We start from the raw sequence: 26,721 nt of genomic DNA, 5'->3' as shown, positions 1-26,721 counted from the left end.
AGGGGGAGGGTTAGGGTGGGGGGTAGTAATGTATGGATTATGGAGTTTAACAGGTAAGTAAACATATAAATAAATAAAACAAATTTTGTTGCGCGCACTGCATCGCATTTGGTGATGCAGTGCATGCAACAAAATTCGTTTTATTTATTTATATGTGTACTTACCTGTTAAAGTCCGTAATCCATAAATTACTACCCCCACCCTGCCTCTCCCCCTCCCCACATCACCGCCCGGCCGGTGCTCCCTCTACCGCCGGCGGCTGGCACAGGGCCTTGCTCTACATCCAACTATGGCAGGAGGCAGGGCATAGCCCAAGACCAAATGGAGCATGTGTTGGGCTGCTACGGCGAGTTGGGAGAACTATCTATCAGTTACATGTTTAGGTGCATTTATTTCACAAAATGTAATGGCATAAAACCCATATTTCACAAGGACTCATGAAATATGGGAAATATATCACGGATCCCAGTGAAATATGGAAAATTGGTTACAGGTCACTGTAATATATGGGTTCCGCATTATAGTGACAGTCTCAAACTACAGCACAACTTTACAGCTGTCCATTCTTTAATCAACATTCTGTTCACAAAAGAAAAGCAAAACATCTACATTGTAATCCTAATCATTGGCCATTGTTAGGTGTGCCTTGCAGAGAACAGCTTCAACAATCATTCCCTTTTACAGACAAAGCATGTTTTTTAACAAGGAAAATTGTGTTTTTATCAAGATCTTGCATTGTTTTCAATAAACATTACCTGTTTGACAAACACTTGATACAAAAATAGAAACTAGTTAAAATCTGCAATATGGTGTTATATTGCCATCTAGGGGAACAAGTGACATTTACAAAGAAAACTTTAATGTAAACTTCCTTTCTTTGTTTATCACTCACACAAAGACTTACTCTCCATACCAAAGAAACTTCTCCCCCAAACAGCTGCCTCTATATATTAAGGGGAAGATTTATGGGATTGTGATGCAGCTCAGTGCAGCAAGTCACCTTGCTGCGCTGCGTCACAGGAACAGGGCAGAAATCCACGGTATTTGAAAGAATAAGGGACATTCCTTTTTGTCACCGAGCTGGCGTCTTTTTGGCAGCCAAGTGCCAATGCAGGCACCCTTGCACAATAGAGCAAGCGCGCCTCCGGTGCATGCAGGATTGTTTTTTGTGCAAGGAGGGGTACCTTCCTGCATAAAACAATCCACTGAGGCATTGTCCTCTTGCAGCACACATACAAGGTGTTTAGACAAAATATCAGAGAAAAAAATATTGTAAGATCAAAAATATCGTGCCAAGAACAAAAATATCCAGAAGGTAAGTTTCTATAGGTAAGCAAAGTTTTACTATATAATGTACCATGATGACATATATAAATATATATATATATATTTAAATATATATATAATGTATACATACATACATATATATATGTATACATACATACATATATATCTAGATTTTTTCTCCAAATGCCTCTCACGAAGGTAAGCAAAGGCTCTGTCTGGCACGCTCGGTTTCACAATACGCTCATTTATTGCTTTCACAGCAGTATCACAGGTAATGCTTTTCGGCTATATCTGAATAAATAAATATATATATATATATATATATATATATATATATATATATATATATATATATATATATATATATATATATTCACATTATGTAGCTATGGAGTTAAGAATAGTAAATCTATACTTCCTAATTGCACATACCTTTTCGATAATTTGGTCCTCGATATTTTTGACATGATATTCTGTCCGCACAATATTTTTGGTTCTGATATTCAGTCAGTGATCCCACATAGAAAGAGGAAGTAAAGAGGAGAAATAAATATATTTCTCCTCATTTTGCCTCCCCTGGGATGGTGTAGCATTTTGACGCATTCCCAACTTTACCAGTTCTGTGGCCTGGAAACACACACGCAACGCCCATGGAAAACCTTCTCAAGGCAGAGTAATGGACGCAGCATTTTACACTGTGTTGTATTACTCAAGATTTATGAAGCCACTCAGGGCCACACAAAGTGGTCTTGCGCGGATTCATAAATTGCATTCGCGGTTTGCGTCGCACATGTACCACATTGTGTGGTGCAAAAAACGACACAAATCCCCTCGTAAATATGACCCCTAGGTCCACAAATAAAGAACATGCAGAATTTAGAAAACTCGAATATCTAAATGGTATATGTATAGCACTTTTTGCTAGCATTTTACTCACTTCCAACGTGTTGCAGACAACGGGACCGGCACAGAGGGTTGGAGTCATTTTTTGCAAGATCACATCATTTATTTAAGCAGGGAGGCGAGGTTTGGAAACTGAGGCTCTCTGGATGAATGTTAACCATTTGGCAGCCAGATTACATCTTTTCATTTATCAAGCTTCAAACGGTCCTATTCTTCTTGGAATTGTAATGGAATTTTAGGAAATGTCTGTGGTTGTGGTGTCTGCCATTTCTTTGAATGCTATCCTGGGTGTTCCTGAACATCAGATTTTCGGCGTAGGAGGTGCCGCGGGAGTGGGACTGTGAGAAAGTCATTGAACCACCTCGAGGTCCCAGGTGCCCGGCGTCGTTGCCGGGAAGGCCTGGTCCAGACGTTTCCCGAGGGCAGCTCAGCTCAGCCTCTCACACCTCCAGTGCTGCCATAACTCACTGTCTGCCGTGGCTGGAGCAGCGGCTGACTGCTGAGTCATGCACGCTGCGCCTTCTGGGAGCATTTTAGACAGTTCATTGGCTTTGTATAGCGCTAACATGGCTCCTTTGGGGACCCGAGGCGTTAATTTCTTCCAAGGGTGTATGTAGCGCCAACACGCGATGTGTCTGAGGCCTTTAACCACAGTAAGGGAAGAAACTGCAAAAAAGAATAGCAGAAGCTGGCTAATAAAAATATTCCCTGTTAGGATAGAATGATTTGATGCTGACCCCTCATCCAAGAACGCTTTTTTCCTTCAAAAGAGTCTTCGCAGTGACTCGAGACAGCTTATCGGGAACTGCTTTTCTTTGCTGATCTCAGCGAGCAGTTCCCTTCCTATGCAGTTGGCATCAACAACTGGCGCTCGCGCCTCTCGGCATTAAAAAGAGGCTGCAGATGCCTGTCTCAGAGCAAGCGAGGATGTAAGAGTAGTGCAACACCTCCGAGCATACCCCCTCAGCCATAACACTGGAGCCCAGGCCGGGTCGAAGTGTCCCGTAAGTTACCAGAGGGAGCAGCGGCACTGGGACAAGAAGCGATGAGTCCAGGATCACACATTGCAGTGGTAGGCAAGCCAGACTGGGTTACAAACCGTGTACATTGAATGCACACTTGACAACGGAAGGTTTGTCTTACAAAGCGTTGTTTTGTAATACGGATTTACTTGCGGAAATTCAGGTGTAATTTACACCAAAGTTGTGAGCCAATCACATTCACTTACAGAAAAAAAACTGTGAACTGCGACTCTAGGCACTAGGCCATACAAGTCCCAGCAGGAGAGGCAATGGCATTTTCAATGCTGAGGCTGCAATGTTTTAGTGCATTAAGGCCAGCGTGATCAAGTAAAAGAACACACACACTTGTCAAATTATTCAGAAGTGAAAAATTAGCATGCATACAATTAGCATACATACATTCTGTACTTTTGCAGACAAACACTATTTGTTTGTTTCGTTTATTCTATCAATTTGTGAACCACCAACGGGTCCTCGGAGATAGGGGTGCGTTGTACTACTGAAGTGCTGCTCTAAATTTCCAGCCCTTTCTGGGTTCGGAGTGCCAGGGGGGGTTCTTTTTGTGCCCCTCTGTATGTGCGCCTGGAGCTCGAGTTTCACTAAGGTGCCCATTTGTATCTCTTCCTAGTGCCAGGGTGTCCCGACTAAGAGCCACCGCTGAGCTGCCGAGGCATAAAGCTTCCAGTGCAGCTACTGCAAGGTAAACTAGAGGTGAGGAAGCCAGTAGCCAAGCCAGGGCCCGGACAATGGTCGGGCTCGGATCTTAGAACCCGTCCGTGACCGAGCAGAGCCCTGAAAAAGTTAGCGATTTTAATAATTCAGCAAACTACTGTGCAACCCCTCCTTCTCTTGCTTCAAAAAGGACCTGAAACTCCTTCTCCTCAACCAATACTTTAACGACCAAGTCAACCAACCTAGGCATTAATAACCTAATGGACTCCCTCATCACTTTGACCTTCAAGGACGGTGGTTATCTGACTGTTTCAACCACCTGCGTCTTTCTCCCCTCACTGGATACATAAGTATTGTGTCTTTGCTTATATCTTTATGCAACCTCATGTCCTGAAATGTTATGCAATTTTTCTTTTCCTTGGTGTATGTAAAGTGCTCTGATACCCACGGGTCTAGCTAGCGCTATATATAAAACATTATAAATAAAAGTACGATGAAGCTGCTCCAAAATTCAAGTGTGTGTATTTCTTTAACATGTGAAGCTTTGGCATGAATAAATTATAGCAATGCATCGGGAAGTACTTATTAAAAGTGACAGTTTTTAAACATGAAACACTATTGCCCCGAAAGGCAATACAATTGACATGTAGGTGACCCAGATTATTATAGAGCCATCATTGTAGTGCATTCAATCAAGCACAATAGGCTTTTGGGCAATTGATATTCTGAGCACATGTATTTCAAAGTGCCTAAAATAGTTTTGGTGAAATAAGATATTTGCCTAAGATCACACGATTTAAGGGGAGGAGACGTGATTCATTCAGGTTTTCTGGTTTCACTTTGTACAAATCAGGAAATATCTTATTTCACCAAAACTATTTTAGGCACTTTGAAATACATGTGTTCAGAATATCAATTGCCCAAAAGCATATTCTCCCATCACTGGATACATAAGTATTATGTCTTTACTTATATCTTCATGCATCCTCATGTCCTGCAATTTTTCTTTTCCTTTGTGTATTTAAAGCGCTCTGATACCCACGGGTCTAGCTAGCGCTATATATAAAACTTTATAAATAAAAGCACGATGAAGCTGCTCCAAAATTCAAGTGTGTGTATTTCTTTAACATGTGAAGCTTTGGCATGAATAAATAGCAATGCATCAGGGAAGTACTCATTAAAAGTAACTGTTTTTAAACATGAAACACTATTGCCCCGAAAGGCAATACAATTGACATGTAGGTGACCCAGATTATTATAGAGCCATCATTGTAGTGCATTCAATCAAGCACAATAGGCTTTTGGGCAATTGATATTCTGAACACATGTATTTCAAAGTGCCTAAAATAGTTTTGGTGAAATAAGATATTTGCCTAAGATCACACAATTTAAGGGGAGGAGACGTGATTTATCCAGGTTTTCTGGTTTCACTTTGCACAAATAAGGAAATGGATATCTATTTGTCTTTCCTTGTGTCAGGGCTTTGTGTCTATCTCTTTGTGCATTTTTTAAATAGCGTGAACTCTACCGAAAGGTATTGGAGAGCTTTACATAGGCGTCAGTTACATTACACAATTACATATTTATTCTTTTTAGGCAGGGGAGATTAAGTGATTTGCCCAGAAAAACAGGATGTTGAGCCCACGCCAGACTCCAACCCGGTCAGCAGTTATGGCCATAATGCCACATCCTGCCTAGAGGAGGCAAGAACAAGCCACATGAAAGCTCGGCTCTTTATGGGCTCGAGGTTCCAACAAGACTTCGAGCCTAACCAGAGCCGAGCTTCAGCTCTAGCCTGGCTCGTGCTTTCAGCGGTTTGCTAACCTCTAGAGAAAACTGGGGAAAAAATATGACGAGCCACTGCACGCAGGACACAGGAATGCTAAAAGGATCTAATATTCTGCTGCAGTGCTTGTAAGTATGTGTGTGGTATTTGCATAGCGCTAACCTCGCCTAAAGTCAGCAGAGCGCTGCACAATTTGCAGAGCACAATAATAGAGAAACATGTCGAACTCAGGAAAGTGACAACACATGTAAGCAACCTTAACCACACTGGAGACACTAATCTGAAGAGAAGTATCAGGACCGAAAAGCAGAAAGAATTAAAGAAACGGATGAAGTTGTCATCCCATTTGATGAAGTAACACAAAAGAAAATTAGATGCTACAATGAGGCGAGCACTAATGAAGTGTTGGGTGGTTCTCCTTCCTGGAATGACACACGAAACATTCCAGACAATATAATCAGTGATTTGCATAACGTGGGATAAGAGTTGAGTAATGGTTTAAGCACAACAGGATTTGGGATAGAATCCAAGCACGCATGCAAAACTATGATCTCAGTAAAGTGGCAGAAAACATGTCCTACCGAGAGCACGTGCTGCTAGCCGAGAGGGGAATCATACAAAACTTTAACTTGGACTGGCCTTGCAGTTGAAGTCCTACAACCCACCCCATGAAGGCAAAAATGGGCCCAAGGTCAGATACTGAACCTGGGAATTAATGTGTATGCGAGCCTTGCAGAGAGCGTTGCTCTGGTGCCTTACAGCACCTTCAGTGGGAGCAGATCTACTGCAGAATACTGATAATTAGAATATTGTGGCCTAAATATTGTTTACAAAAATATGCCTCCTGTGGTTGTAGAGTTAATTACTTCACTGCTGCAATATTTTTGTTAACAATATTTAGAACAAGATATTTTTGCCTGGAGATAGTTAGGCCAGGCCTTCTGGTGCCTTATAGAGAAGAAACAGACATGCTACCTCCTGTGTGCTGTGTTGTCCTGTTCCCTCTCTCACCTCCTTGCTGTCCTTCCCTTTCCCTAGGGCCCCTTCTCTAGCCCCTTCTTGCCACTCTAAAGTGGCCTGATGGCAGCAGGTAGAGCCTTACAAACCACCGAGGAATAAATAATGTTTACAGGGCTAAGTCTTATCCGAGTATCTTCAGGCATTGGGGCTTGGAGAAGGTCTTTGCAAGTCCTTAGCATGACAAACTCCCGGACACACAACCTTCACTGATAAATTGTGCCCAACACACTCCTTATTCCTGGGTCAGAGCCAATGGATTTATGCGTTTGAACGGCTGTGGCGATATGCAACATTTGCCACATAATCCACCATCTGCTGCATCATTTGTAGACTTTAGCAAAAAAAAGTTTATAACATAAATTGGTCAAAAGTTACTCAAATTGAGCGACACTTGATGCCACACAGTGGAAGGCCCATCGCCGATGTTTACAAATCACCTTTCAGTTGCTTATTCATGTAATTGGGCATTAAACAGGTGCTAAAAGTTGAAACATTTCCAGAAACACTGTGAATGTGTAAAATGAGAAACTAATGACGTAATGCTATCACAAAATGTGATGTGCATACCTTTCCTCTTTTGACGCATAATTTAGTTAAACATACAGCATAATCGTGTCCTCCCTTGTTGCATAATTTTAGCGAACCTGAATCTGGGACGTTTTTAGGCGCTCGAATTAGTGTTTCCTTTCAAAAACATAATACTACCCGCAACTGATATGATAAGTCTCTTGTAAACCAAGGAAAGGGCCCATGACAGCAACCAGCACTCAAGTCTAGAGCGCCAACAGTTGTATAAGCGGAATCTGGGAGCTGGACAAAGCAACGTTTGATGGGACTTGCTTTCTACCAGAGACAACGCAACGCGTCCCCCCGAAAGCCCGGGCTCCAGGCACATCTTGGCGCGCAGGCAGAAACAATGTCACCTCCAGTACGGGCTCGAAGCCAAAGACGAGCAGGAACGTTGTTCGGGTAACTCAACTGTGTTTTTCATGTTTATTCAGCTTATAAATGATATCATCGTCGGAAAACATTACGACAGCAACTCAATTCATTGAATGATCTATTAAAATGACCATACATCAATGTTACTTTTCCCTCTTCCGCTCACGCTTGCAATCCCCTATAAAGCGAGTGCGTAATGATTGCTAACATAAAAACCTCAGATGAGGACTTTTTCCTTCCACCAAAGCAAATAATACCCCCTCCACCAAAAACCAACAGCCATGTTAAAGCAACTCAAGTCTTGGTCATGTTTAACATGCACTCTAAGGAGCCGCATTCTTAAAAGGCAATACATCAATAAATAGGTAATTCAGTACCTTTTAAATATTATGCAAATAATTCACAACGCCGTTGCTAAAAAAAAAGCCACTTAGATGAATACAGCGGGGTATTTTTACAAGCCCCTTGCATCACTTTTGCGTCATTTTTAAAATGGGAAATATGACGCAAAAGTGGCGCAAGGGGCTTTTAAATCTGCCCCAGCGTATTCTAAGCTGGCAAGCGGTGAGGCCACTGAGACCTGAATTCAGTGAGCACACTTTAGAAGCGAAGGCCCAGAAACCAAACCTTTACGATCAAATTCAGTGACCACAGGTCGACTGGCGTGTACCTTGCTTGCACAAGTCTGGTTCTCACGCCTGTAATCACATGTATGTGTTCTTTGTGGATACGAAGACTTATTACACGCTTACCTCCACCTCCCCAGGCTATATACACACCGAGCCCTCAGTTTCTCTAAATGTGCAGCAGGGCCTGTTGTGACAATATTTATCCAGACCAAACACATACTGGCGTGTTAATTGCAAGCACTTTTAGTCAATTATCATATTCTACAAATACTACAATCCTACATCCAAAATTGGCCCAATAAGACACCCTTTTGGCATTATCAGCAGAGGTGCCAAGGACAGAATGGGCATGGTCTTGCAACCATTCTATCAACACCCAACCACATTTGATAATCACTTGCTGGTAGAATGGGGAACATGCGATGCTGCGGAGGACTTCTGTCACAGGGCCCCTGTCCAGCTCAAACCAATGACACTGGAATCACAGCCTACATTTTCCTAAGCTTCCACATGCAGTTCATCTCACAGTGAGCGCTGTTTGTCCAATTTCCAAAACTTTTATTTACCCTAAGCAAATATGTTTTACTCCTGGAATTTCAAGAATATGTCGCATCTTGGTTAGGAGTAAAACACATCTACTCACAGAAAGACTTTGTGAATTGGACACCAAAAACTTCATCTGTCACTCACCTCCGCTGAAATAGATGACTCGTCTAGCTCTGATAATATTGACAGAACCAAAATACCAAACAAATATCGCAGTTCCTCTAAAATGCATGTTTTTCGAGAAACTGACCATGCAGCATTCATGATCCTATTTCACAATACAAACTACTCTTTCTGATACATTAAACACTCTGATAAAAACAGGCACGCACATTATTACCATGTCACAGGGCTGCCACCCTACCCTCGGTTGAAGGCCAGTTTTGTTTACACATCCCGCAGCGCACAGAGGCCCATTGCCTCATCTGCTTTAGAACGGGAACGTGAGAACAACAAGTCCCAGAAAGCACTGCTGCCGAGATGAACCAGGAACGGATCTCAGACTTGATGCAGGCGAAGGAATGACTGGGCTTTCGCACGTGTCCCAGGCGTGGATGCCCGTTGCACATGGCACGCTGCCCCGGGCTACGCAGCCTGACTCAGGGCACGAGGCAGCCAGGCTTTCCCTGGCAGCCTGACACACAAGAGCAGCACAGAAAAGGCACAATTCAATCCCTGGCAAAGAGGCGAGGAGTGTCTTACCTTGAACTCCCTGGCTTTCGCTCTGTCACATCCCCATGACTTTGCTGCCTTTTTATAGGAAGGGGTTGCCATTGCACAAGAATAGAGGCTTACTCATGCAGGCTGTCAGTTCCTGCTTCATGCAGGTAGTCACCAGGCCCCACTGCTGCAGTGCCCTCCCCCATCCCCCCAGGAGATACACTGATGCCTAATTCTGCTTTCTCATACTAAGCTTGTGTAGATAGTGTTAAAAGGATGCTTCTGAAAAAAAAAGAAAACTCCTGGCAGGAAGACTTGGTTACAGTCTGCGGCCAGTCCACCTGGGAGTTGTAAAAACTTTTCCTGATTTCAACTTTTTATGACTTCCAGCTCGTGTCTTTTGGATGTTGTGGAAACCGTTGCTACTGCTGCCAGGGCTTCTGTGCTGTACTTTCGTTTTCCCCGAGAAAAGCAGTTTCAAAGTGTAATATAGATTTTGCTAGACGTCTGTCCAGGATGGGATGGTTTTGGGTGCATTAAAGGGAGGCAGAGGGCCAGAAGCATAGAGACAAACAGAGAAAGAATGTAACAGGATAAAGGGCCAGCTAAAATAAAATGAAGATAAGGAGAAAGAATGAAAGAGATTGTGTAAGGAAGAAATCAAAAGAGAAATAAAGAAACACATAAAATATTGAACTTGAAAAGAAAATGTGAGCAAGAGAAAACATTAAAGAAACAGAGGAAGGAAAATAAAGACACACATAAGAAAGAATAGAGAAAGAAGACTGCAAGTAAGAAATTAAAACAAATGAAAGTAGAAATAAAAAGAGAAAGAAATATAAATCAAAGTCAGTACGGTAAAAGGTACGCCAAGAAAGGCAAATATGGAAATAGATGGACAATAAAAACTAAAATGGGGAAGAAAGACACGAGGAAAGAAAAAATAATTATAGGAATATGTGGCCAAATGATAAAATAACAAAGTCTTATAAGGAAGAGGATAAAATGAAGGGGCATTGTCATTCAAATCTTTCTCACCAACACACCAGGGCATTTTCTCCCAGCTCTTTATTAATTTGTCCCATTTTAACAAAGGTCTGTAAAAAATAATTATGTTCCAAAATATTTAAATACATTTTTGACAATGACTATTTAGACGAACCAAACGGCAGCATGGAACTATCAACGTTGACATCAAATTCTGGAGTAAAGGGACACACCTTCTTAGTTTATTAATATATCAGCTTAGGGACGATTCTTTCGGGGCAGAGATGTGATTTAATTTTGAGTTGGAAAAGTATTTTGTAAACAACGAACAGGCCCATGAAACGTCTCTCTTACAGACAAAATCTGTGTACACATTGTTGATGTAGGAGAATTGTTACTAATTATACATTTATTTTTTAATACATAAGGTTTGTGTGTTTTCATTTGAATATATGCAAGGCGTGGAACAGTATACTATCCATAAAGCGCTGAGTGTGAGCAGAATAGGCTGGTTTGTGCTCGTGAAATGTCTCTTGATACAAATATATTTGAAATAAAAAAAAATGATGCTACCACAAACAAAGAACAATGTTTTCATTTTAAATATGTATTTTACGTCCATATGTGAGCAAAATGGAGCATTACCATAAGAAAAGCTTGATTACCAACGGAAACATCATGTGCTGTTTGGGTGTTGTACATATAGATTTTTATGGCTTTGATAAACTGTGAGTACAGATTGAGAAACAATATACAGACTAAAAAAAATGTATTATATTAACGTACATGCATGCCTAATTACATTAGGGTATAATGAGGGCGCAGAGGCGTGCGACAGACAAGCTACATTTGATTAGTTGGGGCCACTTTTTCTATTGCGTAGTATCGACAGAATAGTTTTCAGAGTTATATGTCAGAATATCAACTACAGTAATATTGCAATACCATAACATCGTTGCCAAACTGTCCGAAACCAAAATAAAGATAAAGATATATATATATATATATATATATATATATATATATATATTACCTACTGGCGGTCGCCAGTAGGTATATATAGTTAGGATTTTTTCTCTATGGGTTTTTTGAAAATTCTATGTCTAATAACTTTGGCGTTTGTGGACGGAATCGGCTGAAATTTTCAGGAAAATGGCACATTTTGTTTCTGAGCAGCCTTTGAAAATTTGGGGGGGGTTCGTCCAGTGGGGGCCGAGAAAAAAGGGGGGTCCCAAAACGTGTTTTTAACATTGAGTTTTCCATAGGGCGGTTGGCCTCACTTTTAGCCCGAACGGCTGAATGGATTTGCACGAAACTTGGCAAAATTGTAGGGACTGGTAGCCCGATGTGCCTTTTGTAGGTCTCAATATATGTGCTCCAGTGGATTTTGAGAAATTAACGTTTAAAAAAAGATATATATCTGTAACAGCGGACCGGTTAGCGCTCTGGTTCGCGGACTTTTCGCGCAACGGAGCTTTGTGAAGCGAAGCTGATTGGTTCTCCGGCGTCTGTCAACATTCCAAACAGTCCGTAGCGGCCGCCATCTTGTCTCTCGGTAGGATCGAGAGACAAGAGGAGGTCAAAACAAAGGGGGAAATAACTATAAGGGGGCATAGTAGATCCTCGCTGACCCCCTAGGTTTGATGTGGAGGTTTTAAAAGGGCCCCGCGGGGCAAAAAAAAATAATAATAATAATAATCGAACGGCTGAATGGATTTGCACGAAACTTGGCAAAATTGTAGGGACTGGTAGCCCGATGTGCCTTTGCTAGGTCTCAATATATGTGCTTCAGTGGATTTTGAGAAATTAACGTTCAAAAAAAGATATATATCTGTAACAGCGCACCGCTTCGCGTACTTTTCGCGTTACGGAGCTTTGCGAAGCGAAGCTGATTGGCTCTCCGGTGTCTGTAAACATTCCAAACAGTACGTAGCGGCCGCCATCTTGTCTCTCGGTAGGATCGAGAGACAAGAGGAGGCCAAAGCGAAGGGGCAAATGACCATAAGGGGGCATAGTAGATCCTCGCTGACCCCCTAGGTTTGATGTGGAGGTTTTAAAAGGGCCCCGCGGGGCAAAAAAAAAAAAAATAATAATAATCGAACGGCTGATGACCATAAGGGGGCATAGTAGATCCTCGCTGACCCCCTAGGTTTGATGTGGAGGTTTTAAAAGGGCCCCGCGGGGCAAAAAAAAATAATAATAATAATAATCGAACGGCTGAATGGATTTGCACGAAACTTGGTAAAATATTAGGGACTGGTAGCCCGATGTGCCTTTGCTATGTCTCAATATATGTGCTTCAGTGCATTTTGAGAAATTAACGTTCAAAAACAAGATATATATCTGTAACAGCGCTCCGCTTCGCGGAGATAAAATTATATGTGTATTACCTAGCTGTTGCTAACACCAGTTAGCGACGGCTAGTAGGAGATAGCGACCATCTTGGGTCCCACTTTGCATGTGAGTGATATTTATCACTAATGACATGCAAAGTGGGCATGCCAAGATGTTAGCGACTGGAAACAGTCGCTAACATCGCTATCTCCTATTATCAACTTTTGGAGATATTCGAGATAAGCGCGAATATCTCCAAAAAGTAACAGCTGCCCTGAGCAGTTCTTAGCCATGTTATCCAATGGGAGGTGGATAACATGGCTAAGAGCATTAGCTCGGTAATGCATGAATATCGCGGAGTTTTCAGCGACATTAATGCATTGCGCTCGTTTTTTATCGTATTTGCGATAAACCTTGATAATAGCAAGGTTTATCTGCGATAATTTCTGACGGTAAAAAAATCTTTGCAATGCATCGTTAGGGATAAATATCGCTTAACTTTGGTAATATGCCCCAACGTCTGTTAACGTTCGATTCGAAGGAAATCAGGAATTGTTGAAAAACATTGTGTGCGCCATCTTGTCTTTTTTCAAATGCCACACTTTTGTCGTGCACGGCAGCCATTTTAGATGCCTTGACCAGATCCACTCTGTGAACGCTGTCGATCCTTAGCATGGCTCCCCACCCTCGCAAGCATCTCCCCCAGGCAGTGGTCACCCCCGCTCTCTGTTTTATGCATGGGTAATAAACCTCCCCCCATCTGCGCTGTTCTTCCCTGAGAATCACACCCTGTGCCCGCCCGACACCTCCCTTTCGCCCTATTCACTACCGCACCCTCTGACACTCCTTTTCCTCTGTGTCCGATTGTCCAGGCCGGTCCTAGGCTATCAGCTAGCCCTGCAGATGTAGTTTATGGCCACAGCTGTAAAGAATCACCCGTCTTCAAAGGAGTTATAGTAGATCAAGGCCCACACTCGATGAGATCCGTCACAGCAGAAGCGTTGCTATTATCTGAAAACCATTCTGTATTGTGATTGGGGAGGGGACCGAGCGTGAAGCGGAAGATTCCAGGGATGACTCTTTGTACATCAAAGTTTTTACAATTATGTGTCACATTAAAAATATATAGCACTCCGACAAAGTAGTAAGATTATAAAACTTTAATAATTTATAAATATATACAAGAAAACAAAAATAGTAATAACATATAAACATTTTTAGAGAAAAACAACGAAGTAGCGGTCGGCTGTGCGAATAGTCCCAACGCAGCACAACGTCCAGATTTCCGGCGTGGGGCGTCGCGGGGGGTGGGTGATCAGTAGCAAACTGTTGTGCGAATAGTTCCAAGGCAGCAGAACGCGCCGAAATCTAGATGACACAAAAGTGATGTCTAGTAAGTTGCCACCCAGCAAATAACGGCGTGGGGCGTCGCGGGGGGTGGGTCATCAGTAGCAAACTGTTGTGCGAATAGTTCCAAGGCAGCAGAACGATGGCACCAAGGTGATGTCCAGTAAGTTGCCGCACTGGTTTTGGTATCCTACAATGCTGCTCCGAATAACGGCGTGGAGCGCCCCGGGGGAGGCGGCGTGAACGGGCCTCTCCAGGTGGAGTCTCGTCTGTTGTAGTGGGGCGCCCCTTTACCGTTTCAGTTGCCATTCCGTCCGCTTTTGGTCCACTGTGTCAAAATCCGCCATTCAGCTGAGTTGCGCCCACTCTTGCGGTGCAGCGATAGGCGGCTGTCACAGGACTCTCAAAATGGCGGCAGGCTGTTTCCTTTTTGGGCCTGGTCCACTGAAATGGCCCTGGGACACCTTGGAAATCGGACGCTTGTCTGCTAGGTCTTGGACCCCATTCTCGAAAGCGTCCCCTCCGCCTTGAGAATTCATCAAAAGTTTTGGGGGCCCCGACTCCTGCAGGCTTCTGGTGGGGAGCGGCTGCCATGATTGCTCGCGGAATGACCACGACGGAGCTACGAGATGGTGGTGCTCTCATGGTGACGCCAGCTTCAGTCTGAAACATCCAGAAACAAGGTGGGGCTTTCATCGTTTGGGGGAAAAAAAAAGTTTTCATCCAATGAAAAGTGTTGTTTTTAGGTCATATGATCAAGCCTTCCATCATTAGGAAACCAAAAGTAAAATGAACCAATGAAAAGTTTTATAAACAAGTCACATGACCTGTTATGCGGCATAGGGTATAAAATGCGGAGAAAATACGTTGGCACGTGAGGCGGCGTCAGTAGCGGACAGATGTGCGAATAGGCCGAAGGCAATACAACGCGCCAAGATCCGGATGGCATCGAGGTGGTGTCATAGTTGAGAGTTCTGAGCAGCGGTTGTAACACTGTCTGAAGCTTATTTGCAGCTGCTGCAGCTTCACTACGCGCCAAGATCCGGATGGCACCGAGGTGGTGTGTAGGAAGTTGCCGCACTGGTGTGGCCATCCTACAATGCTGAAAGTCGGCGTGGGGCGCCCCGTTGGCCTGTGAGTTTGCGTCAGTAGCGGACCGATGTGCGAATAGGCCGAAGGCAGCACAACGCGCCAAGATCCGGATGGCACCGAGGTGGTGTCTAGTAAGTTGTCGCACTTCTGTGGCCATCCTACAATGTTGAAAGTCGGCGTGGGGCGCCCCGTTGGCCTGTGAGATGGTGTCAGTAGCGGACTGATGTGTGAATGGGGCCAAAGGCAGCGCAACAATATTTTCTACTATATTTCCGGTGTAGAAGAGACCACAAGGCGCTGAGATGCCAAGATCCGGATGGCACCGAGGTGGTGTCTTGCAAGTTGTGGTACTGGTGTGGCCATCCTACAATGCTGAAAGTCGGCGTGGGGCGCCCCGTTGGCCTGTGAGATGGCGTCAGTAGCGGACCGATGTGCGAATAGGCCGAAGGCAGCACAACAATATTTTCTGACTGACACCACAAGGCGCTGAGATGCCAAGATCCGGATGGCACCGAGGTGATGTCTAAGTTGCGGACTGATGTGCGAATGGGGCCAAAGGCAGCGTAACAATATTTTTTGTATGGAAGATACCACTAGGCGTTGAGATGCCAAGATTCGGATGGCACTGAGGTGATGTCTAGCAAGTTGGTGTGGTCATCCTACAATGCTGAAACTCGGCGTGGGTCACCCCATTAGCCTGTGAGATGGCGTCAGTAGCGGACCGATGTGCGAATAGGCCGAAGGCAGCACAACGCGCCAAGATCCGGATGTCACCGTGGTGGTTTCATAGTTGAGAGGCACTTCATCTGCAGTGGGGCGCCGAGATCCGGATGGCACCGAGGTGATGTCTAGCAAGTTGCTGTACTGGTGTGGTCATCCTACAATGCTGAAACTCGGCGTGGGTCGCCCCATTAGCCTGTGAGATGGCGTCAGTAGCGGACCGATGTGCGAATAGGCCGAAGGCAGCACAACGCGCCAAGATCCGGATGTCACCGTGGTGGTTTCATAGTTGAGAGGCACTTCATCTGCAGTGGGGCGCCGAGATCCGGATGGCACCGAGGTGATGTCTAGCAAGTTGCTGTACTGGTGTGGTCATCCTACAATGCTGAAACTCGGCGTGGGTCGCCCCATTAGCCTGTGAGATGGCGTCAGTAGCGGACCGATGTGCGAATAGGCCGAAGGCAGCACAACGCGCCAAGATCCGGATGTCACCGTGGTGGTTTCATAGTTGAGAGGCACTTCATCTGCAGTGGGGCGCCGAGATCCGGATGGCACCGAGGTGATGTCTAGCAAGTTGCTGTACTTGTGTGGTCATCCTACAATGCTGAAACTCGGCGTGGGTCGCCCCATTAGCCTGTGAGATAGCAGTTCTTTGGATTTGGGCCTGGCTCGTCTGCTGTAGTGGGGCGCCCCTTTACCGTTTCAGTTGCCATTCAGCTGAGTTTCGGCTGCTCTTGATGCTACAGCGACAGGCGGCTGCAACAGGACTCTCAAAATGGCGGCCTGTTCTTTGGATTTGGGCCTGGTCCACTAAAATGGCCCTGGGACACCTTAGAACTCGGACGCTCGATTTTTTTTTCCTTTCCTGTACATGCAAAAAAAGGTAAATGCCCGGTACGTTACACGCTTCATCTGCCACGATGAACTCTCTAGAGGAACCGAAAAAAAATATAGTTGTGGTAACTATACCATGCATCGTCATATGGAGAGGTGGCACCAATTAATTATAGTGCTGCATAAAAGAGAGATTTGGAGGAGAACCCCTGACCTGCTAGTACATTCATCAAAGAAGTGGCACTGAGAGCTTCAGAGGCAAGGGAAACGGTCCCAAATATTTAGAAGAACTTTGGAAAGATTAAAATGACATGTTTAGATTGTGGCAAATTTATTTCATGTGGACATCTGAGTGTTACTCTAATAAATACAGCATATGAACATCATCATAGTCGATGGTTGGTAGAGACATTTTGACTATATCCTGGACCTGCCCGTCCTCGCCCAAAATGGCGCCAGAATAAATGGGACTCGTAACTCCTTGTTGTGTACTGGTTGCAGAACCTTGAAATCACGAGATACGTATGCAGTTTTGAAGCACATGGCGGGCGGGGACGAGAATTGATTGAATATTTCGACATCCCTATTGATATTAAGTTCTGATGTGTTATTGATTACTGTACTGTTGAAAGTTCGAATTAACGTCACCCATGGTACTTGCCCGCAAATGTATATCTAGATAATTTTATTGTAACTGGCCCTGTCGTATTTTAATTATAAAATGTACGTCCACCGATTCCGTAACTGTTAGACACCTTAGTTCTTGCAACCTAATGGCCCGCCCGTTACGTTCCTCTACAGTGTAAATGTCTATTTATCATATACGATTACAGTTTGCTCCGTGGCCGGCCCACGTGGTTATAGGCTCGTATTTGTATAATGAAATTTTCACAATAAAGGTTTTTAAAAGAAAACATGGTAGTAGTATATACATTGGTAAAGTTTTTAATAATAGTCACTGTTTTAGAATCATTAAAAGGCAAGTGAAATAAAGCAGACCAATTACATGAAGGGTAAAAGGTATAATACGAAGGAACGCAGTAAAGATAAATGGTCAAGGGCTGTTGTGTTTTCTATTCCTGCAACATAAAGTGATCGATAAGAATCTCATATTCAGGCGTATCGGCGACTAAGACAGCAGGTCGACCCTCTTTTGCTCAACGGCTCCGTCATGGGACGAAGAAACGCTCTTTTTCTCGAAAAAAGAATATATTTTACTTGCAGGACAGTTGTAAAATTTCCGGGAAAGTACATTAGCCTGGAACATTATAACATATATTTAAGAAAAAATAATGTTAGGAAGTAATGAAAAGCGTAATTTTTAGGTCATATGACCAAGCCTTTCATCATTACAATAAGAAAAGTAAAATGAACCAATGAAAAGTTTTATTAACAAGTCACATGACTTGTTATGCTTACGTTACGCGCTGCGCGCCCCGGATGACTTCCGGATGCGCTAACGCGGCGCGTCATATGACGCATTACGCGACAACGCAGGTACAGAATATAGTCAAAATGTCTCCACCAACCAGCGGTCGGAACACAACCCCTTTCAGCAGGCTAAATAGTTCTGTTAAATGACAACAGAAGGGACAGGCAACAAGAACCATCAGTCAAAGAGGGGAGGGCTAGTTCTTCTCTACCGGGTTACATTGGGGCGCTACCGGAACTGATCGAATTGGTAGTCTACAGTGTTTCTGGATGTTTCAGACTGAAGCTGGGGTTAGCATGAGAGCAGCACCATTTCGTAGCTCCGTCGTGGTCATTCCGCAACCAATCATGGCAACCGTTCTTTATCGTTATTTTGGGCGGGGTGGGTGGCGGAGCAGAGCTGTTTTGCAGCCATCATTGTGTGGAGTTCAGTTCATCTCACTAGTTTTGTATTTGTCATGAGGGGTTGTTCCTAATGTTTCTATTTTAGCGAGGTCAAAAAGAGATCCCATTAGTGGCCTACTGATTTTGCTCGATTCCTTTTCTTTTTTTTTACACGATTTTTCGTTATCTGCAAAGACTAAACAGAGTATTGCGACTCTGTGTTTGTTTGTAAATAGAGAATGAACCAAAGAGAACTAATTCTAAAACAGTAAATACTTGGATAACAATGAATCAAATGGAGAGAGAAGCAGGCACGACGGATTACAATGGGGGCAAAGACCTGCGTTAACTACCTTTCACTATCTGCAAAGAGAGAGTACTCCTAATAGAAATGAGGGGGGGGGCACCATTCAAAGCAGATCAGTGTGCATAAACACGAAAATGTTTTCACTTACCACGTACTTGACATTCGACAGCTTATGATATTTGCTATTAAAAAACCATTGAAATTCACTGAAAAAACCATAGGTTATAGACCATATATAGTTAGGAATTAGCATTTACAAAACCTTGAAAATTCACTGAAAAAACCATAGGTTATAGACCATATATAGTTAGGAATTAGCATTTAAAAAACCTTATTTTACTCACACAAAACCATTGAAATTCCATATATAGTTAGTTGCACTAACTATATATCGCGCACCTGCAATCCACTGCTGATGATGTCACATATTACATCATTCATGACATGGTCAGTGACATCACTGATGACATCACTGATGACATCTCAAATGACATCACTGATGACATCACTGATGACAACATCCAGTGACTGTATGTTTCTGTAAAGTTAAAATGTGTCTTACATATTGAAGAATGAGTGGAAGTATAAGTGTCTGGACAAAGGATTTAGTAGGTGCATGACTGAATGCATGAGTGAGTGATTAAATGTGTCTCACTGAGTGCATGGGTTAGTGACTAAAGTGTCTTAATTTGTGCATCATTATGTCTGTTGTTCTGTAAACTGCTGCATGTTTTGATCAGTAGCTATATGATTAACTATATGGGTTACTGATTGATTGTCCAAGTATTTGTATGGGAGACTGAGTGTGTGTGTGGCTGGCTGGGAGGTGTGTGACTCTGTGCAGATCAATGTGTACTTGTATCAATGATTGTATAACAAGGTAAGTATGTGTTAGTATATGTTTGAAAATGTAAGGTGCTCTATGTTTAACTGTATAGACAAGAAAATGGAAGTGTCATTGATTCTTTACAGGACTGACTAGGTGTGTGAGTAACTCCATGGATGAGTGGCAGACTGTGAGTGTCTGTATAGGTGTATGAGTGCATATGATAGTGTTGTAAAGATGAGTGATTGTATGTATGAATGATAGTATGGGTGAATGAGTGAAGGTGTGTGTAGACGTAGGAATCAGTGAGTGCGTATGTAGTAACTAGTATTGGTGTGTCAATGGTTTCAAAAATTATATTCTGTATTTAACACTGGGTGAAACAGAGGTTATATTAAAATGTGAGGAGATGCATTGTATTGTCACATGAATGATATCATCAGTGATGTGGTCATTGATGTCAAATGAGATGTCATCAGTGATGTCATCAGTGATGTCATTTGAGATGTCATCAGTGATGTCATCAGTGATGTCACTGACCATGTCATGAATGATGTAATATGTGACATCATCAGCAGTGGATTGCAGGTGCGCGATATATAGTTAGTGCAACTAACTATATATGGAATTTCAATGGTTTTGTGTGAGTAAAATAAGGTTTTTTAAATGCTAATTCCTAACTATATATGGTCTATAACCTATGGTTTTTTCAGTGAATATATATATATATATATATATATATATATATATATATATATATATATATATATATATATATATATATAGACATATATATCTATCATCAAGGTCTATAAGTGTGGAGTTAAGAATGCATATTTATATATATATATATAAATATATATATATATATATATATCCAAACATCAAGTGCCTGCTAAGGAAGAGCCCACTACTGGAAGGTTAGTATCTGTGAAATCTTTAATGAAGGTACTGCATGCTGTAAGATCGCTGCTCACGCTGTAATCATCCTGCTTCATCCCCGACGCGTTTCGTGCACACCTGCACTTAATCATGGGCTGCGGGCTTTGGTATTGCGGAAGCGGTCATGTATTTTTTAAAGCACCTTAGCGATTGAGTCCCCGCCTCAGTGGGCGTGTCCACGCCATGTGGAATTCTGGTTCTTGTGGTGCATAGTCAATTCCCCAGTGGGTTACAAGCCGCTTTCACAAGTGTTCAACCATATTATCCCAAGTGGGTTGCAGAGCCTCATTCTTTCAAGCACCAGCATATTGTCCCTTCAAAAAACAGCTTCCAGTACCAACGCCGCGGAGCCGAGTGACACCGCAGCAGGTCTGCAACACAGCAGGGCTCCTTCCGCGATCCAGGCCGAACCGCTTAAACATCCAAACATCAAGTGCCTGCTAAGGAAGAGCCCACTACTGGAAGGTTAGTATCTGTGAAATCTTTAATGAAGGTACTGCATGCTGTAAGATCGCTGCTCACGCTGTAATCATCCTGCTTCATCCCCGACGCGTTTCGTGCACACCTGCACTTAATCATGGGCTGCGGGCTTTGGTATTGCGGAAGCGGTCATGTATTTTTTAAAGCACCTTAGCGATTGAGTCCCCGCCTCAGTGGGCGTGTCCACGCCATGTGGAATTCTGGTTCTTGTGGTGCATAGTCAATTCCCCAGTGGGTTACAAGCCGCTTTCACAAGTGTTCAACCATATTATCCCAAGTGGGTTGCAGAGCCTCATTCTTTCAAGCACCAGCATATTGTCCCTTCAAAAAACAGCTTCCAGTACCAACGCCGCGGAGCCGAGTGACACCGCAGCAGGTCTGCAACACAGCAGGGCTCCTTCCGCGAAAAAAAAAAAACTGCTGTTCTGCATTCTCGCCTGTTGGCCCACAGCCCCTGAGGAAGTGATCGTTATCACGAAACGCGTTGGGCATGAAGTTCTGTGGAGCACTTTGTGAATGTTTGGACATTGCTTTTCGCCCACCAATTAAGATGGCTTGAACTTTACTTACCTGAGAAGGGCTTCCTTACAGCAGGCAACTTTTCGTTGGATGTTTAAGCGGCTTTGCCTGAGCCGCAAGGAACGCCCCGCTGCACTCGTGCAGTTCCGCTGTGGCATCATGGGGTGCTATGGCAATGGAACAGGTTAGGTGCCGGAGGGTGAATGTTATCAGCATGGCAGACTGTAGCAGTGAACCACAACCCACTTGGGAATAATTTGGGTGCGGAATGAAGGAAGGATACAGCGATCCACTGGGATTATGACTCCAAGTACCAGCAGGCTCTGTGTTAGCCACGCCCACATGGGCGGGAGATTGAACTTAAAAACTGCTGTTCTGCATTCTCGCCTGTTGGCCCACAGCCCCTGAGGAAGTGATCGTTATCACGAAACGCGTTGGGCATGAAGTTCTGTGGAGCACTTTGTGAATGTTTGGACATTGCTTTTCGCCCACCAATTAAGATGGCTTGAACTTTACTTACCTGAGAAGGGCTTCCTTACAGCAGGCAACTTTTCGTTGGATGTTTAAGCGGCTTTGCCTGAGCCGCAAGGAACGCCCCGCTGCACTCGTGCAGTTCCGCTGTGGCATCATGGGGTGCTATGGCAATGGAACAGGTTAGGTGCCGGAGGGTGAATGTTATCAGCATGGCAGACTGTAGCAGTGAACCACAACCCACTTGGGAATAATTTGGGTGCGGAATGAAGGAAGGATACAGCGATCCACTGGGATTATGACTCCAAGTACCAGCAGGCTCTGTGTTAGCCACGCCCACATGGGCGGGAGATTGAACTTAAAAACTGCTGTTCTGCATTCTCGCCTGTTGGCCCACAGCCCCTGAGGAAGTGATCGTTATCACGAAACGCGTTGGGCATGAAGTTCTGTGGAGCACTTTGTGAATGTTTGGACATTGCTTTTCGCCCACCAATTAAGATGGCTTGAACTTTACTTACCTGAGAAGGGCTTCCTTACAGCAGGCAACTTTTCGTTGGATGTTTAAGCGGCTTTGCCTGAGCCGCAAGGAACGCCCCGCTGCACTCGTGCAGTTCCGCTGTGGCATCATGGGGTGCTATGGCAATGGAACAGGTTAGGTGCCGGAGGGTGAATGTTATCAGCATGGCAGACTGTAGCAGTGAACCACAACCCACTTGGGAATAATTTGGGTGCGGAATGAAGGAAGGATACAGCGATCCACTGGGATTATGACTCCAAGTACCAGCAGGCTCTGTGTTAGCCACGCCCACATGGGCGGGAGATTGAACTTAAAAACTGCTGTTCTGCATTCTCGCCTGTTGGCCCACAGCCCCTGAGGAAGTGATCGTTATCACGAAACGCGTTGGGCATGAAGTTCTGTGGAGCACTTTGTGAATGTTTGGACATTGCTTTTCGCCCACCAATTAAGATGGCTTGAACTTTACTTACCTGAGAAGGGCTTCCTTACAGCAGGCAACTTTTCGTTGGATATATATATATATATACATATATATTTCTTTTTTTACTAAAAAAAACAAAAGGTTACAGGAATGTTATAGCTAGGATTGGATTTTACTCATACAAAACCAGTGAAATTCAGCAGTCATAGTTACCTGAGCTAACTATAATTTGCACCCTCGCAATGAACTGCTTATGACCTCACATATTACATCACTCATGACATGGTCGGTGACATCACCGGTGACATCACGGATGACACCAGTGTAAGTGTTTTCTAAGAATTTATGATTGTTAAACATAAATACTAAGCTACTACAAAAGTTAAATTAGTATACTAGGTGTACAACCAATCAGTGATACTACTTTAAATATATAATATATGAGTGGCTGTGTGTATCTGTGTGTGAGATTGGCTATCAAAGGTGTGTGCGTGACTGTATGGGTGTATAAGTGGGTCTATGTATTGCAGTGTGGGTGAGTGAGTGGCTGTGTGAGTGGCTGTATTGGTGAGTGAGTGGGTGTGTCAATGGCTGTATGGGTGGGTGAGTGGGTGTGTGAGTGACTGTATGGGTGAGGGAGTGGGCATCTGAATGGCTGTATGAGTGAGTGACTGGGTGTGTAAGTGTGCTGTATGGTTGAGTCAGTGGCTCTTTGAGTGGGAGTTTGATTAAGTGAGTTAGTGTGTGACTGGCTGTATTGGAGAGTATGTGTCTGTCTGAATGGCTATATGGTGGGTGAGCTGATGTGTGAGTACGTGTATGGATATGTGAATGGGTATGTAAGTTGTTGTGTGGGTGTGTCAGTGAGTTGGTGATTGGTTGCATTGGTGTGTAGAGAGGCTGTATGGGTGAGTGAGTGGGTGTATGAGAGGCTGTATAGGTGAATAGGTGGGTGTGTAGTAGCAAATGAGTGGATGTGCGAGTGGCTCTATGGATGAGTTGGTGGATGTATGATGTGTGTGTCTGTGAATGGGTATGTGACTGGTTGTGTGGGTGTCTGAGTGGGCTTACAGGTGGTTGTAAGGGGGTGTGAGTGGATGTGTGAGTGGTTCTGCGTGTGATGTCATCTGTGATGTCATCAGTGATGTAATTTGAGATTTCATCAGTGATGTCATCAGTGATGTCACTGATCATGTCAATGGTGATGTAATATGTAAGGTCATAAGCAGGGCATTGTGGGGGCATAAGTTATAGTTAGCTCAGGTAACTATAATTGCTGTATTTATATGATTTTGTATGAGTCAAATCTGAGCCTAACGATAACGTCCTTGTAACCTTTATTTTTTTTCAGTGAATTACTAAGCTTTTTTAAATTCTGTTTCCTAACTATAATGCATCTGTAAACTTTGTTTTTTAAGTGAATTTCTGTGGTTTTTAACTAGTAGTCATGTTTGCAGAGTGGTGGAGAAAGGTGCCAGGTCCTCCAACCAGCTCTCAGCAATCCTGCGGTGTGGGACTTACTAGAGGTAACAGGAGGGATTTTTGCCCCCCACCCCTCAAAGGACCCTCAGCATCTAAGAAAACTTTATCCCTCAACCAGTAGTGCACCAGGAGGCGTGTTTACGGAGTGAAGGAGAAAGGGGGTGGGGTATCCTATTAGCTCTCGGCAATCTCGCAGTGTGGGACTTATTGGAGGTAACAGTAGGGGTACTTAGCCCCAAAGGACCCTCAGCATCCAAAAGGACTTAAATCTACAACTAATAGTGCACCAGGAGGTACATACGCATAGTGGCGGAGAAAGGGGGCAGGCCCTCTGACCAGCTCTCATCATTCCTGTGTTGTGGCACTTACTGGAGGTGACAGGAGGGATTTTGGTCCCCAAGGACCCTCAGCGTCCAAGGGAACGTCATTCCCCAACCAGTAGTGCACCAGGTGGCGCATTTGCAGTGTGAAGGGAAAAGGGGATGGGGTCTCCTATCAGCTCTCTCCAATCCCGTAGTGTGTGATTTACTGGAGGTAACAGGAGGGGTTCTTGGCCTCCAAGGATCCTCAGCATCCAAGGGGACTTCATCCTCCCAACCAGTAGTATGCCATGATGCATGTTTTCCGGGTGGTCGACAAAAGGGGCAGGGGCTCCAAAGACCTCGCAGCAATCCCACTGTGTGAGACTTACTGGAGGTAACAGGAGGTGTTCTTGGCCCCCAAGACCCTCAGCATCCAAAAGGACTTCATCCCCCAACCAGTAGTGCTCCAGGAGTTTTGTTTGCAGAGTAGGGGAGAAAGTGAGTGTGGCCTCTGACAACCTCTCATCAATCCGGCTGTGTGGGACTTACTGGAGGTAATAGGAGGGGTCGTTGGCCCCCAAGGACCCTCAGTAGCCAAGGGGACTTCATCTCCCAATCAGTTGTGCACCAGGAGACCCATTTGCAGATTGGTTGTGAAAGGGGCGGGCCTCCAGCTACATCTCAAAGGCTGGCCTTTTTTAAAATGTGGTATTTTATTAGAAAACGGGGGCCTATTACAGTGCAACCACCCCATCCCCTGGAGGTCAATCTTTTTACTTTTAGTTTTTTTATTTGCAAATTAGGCCGGGGGGGCGTGCACCCCCCCCCCTTCATGGCTGATTTCGGCCCCAGGAACCCCACAGCCCGGCCTGTTCTATCATATTATTGGGGAGGGTGCCCGGTGGCCCCCTTCCTGGGCTGATTTAAACCCCTGAGGACCCCCTCCTCTGGGGCCTGACCCTTTTCAAAAGGAGGAGGGTGGGGGTGTGGCCCACTTCATGGGCTGATTTCAGTCCCGGGGACCCCATCCCCCGGAGCGTGGCAATATTTCTGTGGGTACCCCAAGGGCACCCACTCTCCACTGGGACCACGGGGGAGGCTGATAGCCCCGGCAGACACTGCTGGGTCCCCTCCTCCTGTGGGAGCTGGCATTGCTTTCAGTCACAGGGAGCTGCTAAACATGCAGCTCCCTGTGTCTGACAGCAATTCTGCTCAGCTTCCAGAAAAGAAGAGCATTTCGGAGCTCTCGCTTGCTAGAAGTGGAGTGTTTGCTGTGGCTTGGCAGGAGCGGTAAGGCTCACACCAAGCCAAAGCAAACAGCTATGTCCCGGGGGTGGGCACCCCAGGACCTAGCAGGAGCCAGCCCTGGGGGGGGGGGTGGCAGTCCCCAGGGCCATCTATGGCTCCAGGAGGGCCTGCCCTGGGGAGGTGGCGATTCTTGGGGCTGAGGAGGCCCACCTCCCACTTAAAAAAAAAGAAGTTGGCCCCAGGGAGGTGGTGGTCCCAGGGCCCGGGGAGGTCCCTGAGGACCCCATTACCATATTAATTCTGGCTCAAGGAAGGGTTTGGCTGAGTGATGGTTCTGGCAGTATCAATACATTTCCACCAATTGCCACTGTTAAACCACAGAACACTTTTCACAACTGTTGGAACAATAAATGGATTTTAAAAAACAAGCGCACCCCTGTCTCTTGTGAGATGCTGTTGATGGATTTACTGACGTGCAGCCAATTGCACGTAAGGAGGCATCCGTCATGAAAAGTGTTCGGCGGTTTAACAGTGGCAATTGGTGGAAATGAATTTCAGAGGCGGCTCCTGCACTAGGGTGGTGGAGCATCGCCGCACTGCTTTCTTGCAG

General features: G+C 44.5%; 1 protein-coding gene across 2 annotated transcripts in view; it reads right to left on the bottom strand.

Moving 5' to 3' along the window:
- The window catches only part of LEP (leptin), a 129,170-nt gene that overhangs the window by 8,487 nt on the left and 93,962 nt on the right, over positions 1-26,721 (bottom strand). The window contains exon 1 of one of the 2 annotated variants that reach the window (XM_078656138.1): positions 9,510-9,521. The exons of the other annotated variant lie outside the window; for it this stretch is intronic. The gene's annotated coding sequence lies outside the window, so the exon portion shown is untranslated. Of the gene's footprint in view, positions 1-9,509; positions 9,522-26,721 lie in introns of those variants that run through there. 2 annotated transcript variants of the gene reach the window in all.

Source organism: Lissotriton helveticus, chromosome 1_1, assembly GCF_964261635.1.
Source record: "Lissotriton helveticus chromosome 1_1, aLisHel1.1, whole genome shotgun sequence".
Taxonomy (NCBI): Eukaryota; Metazoa; Chordata; class Amphibia; order Caudata; family Salamandridae; genus Lissotriton; species Lissotriton helveticus.
This window is presented reverse-complemented; position numbering and strand designations above follow the sequence as displayed.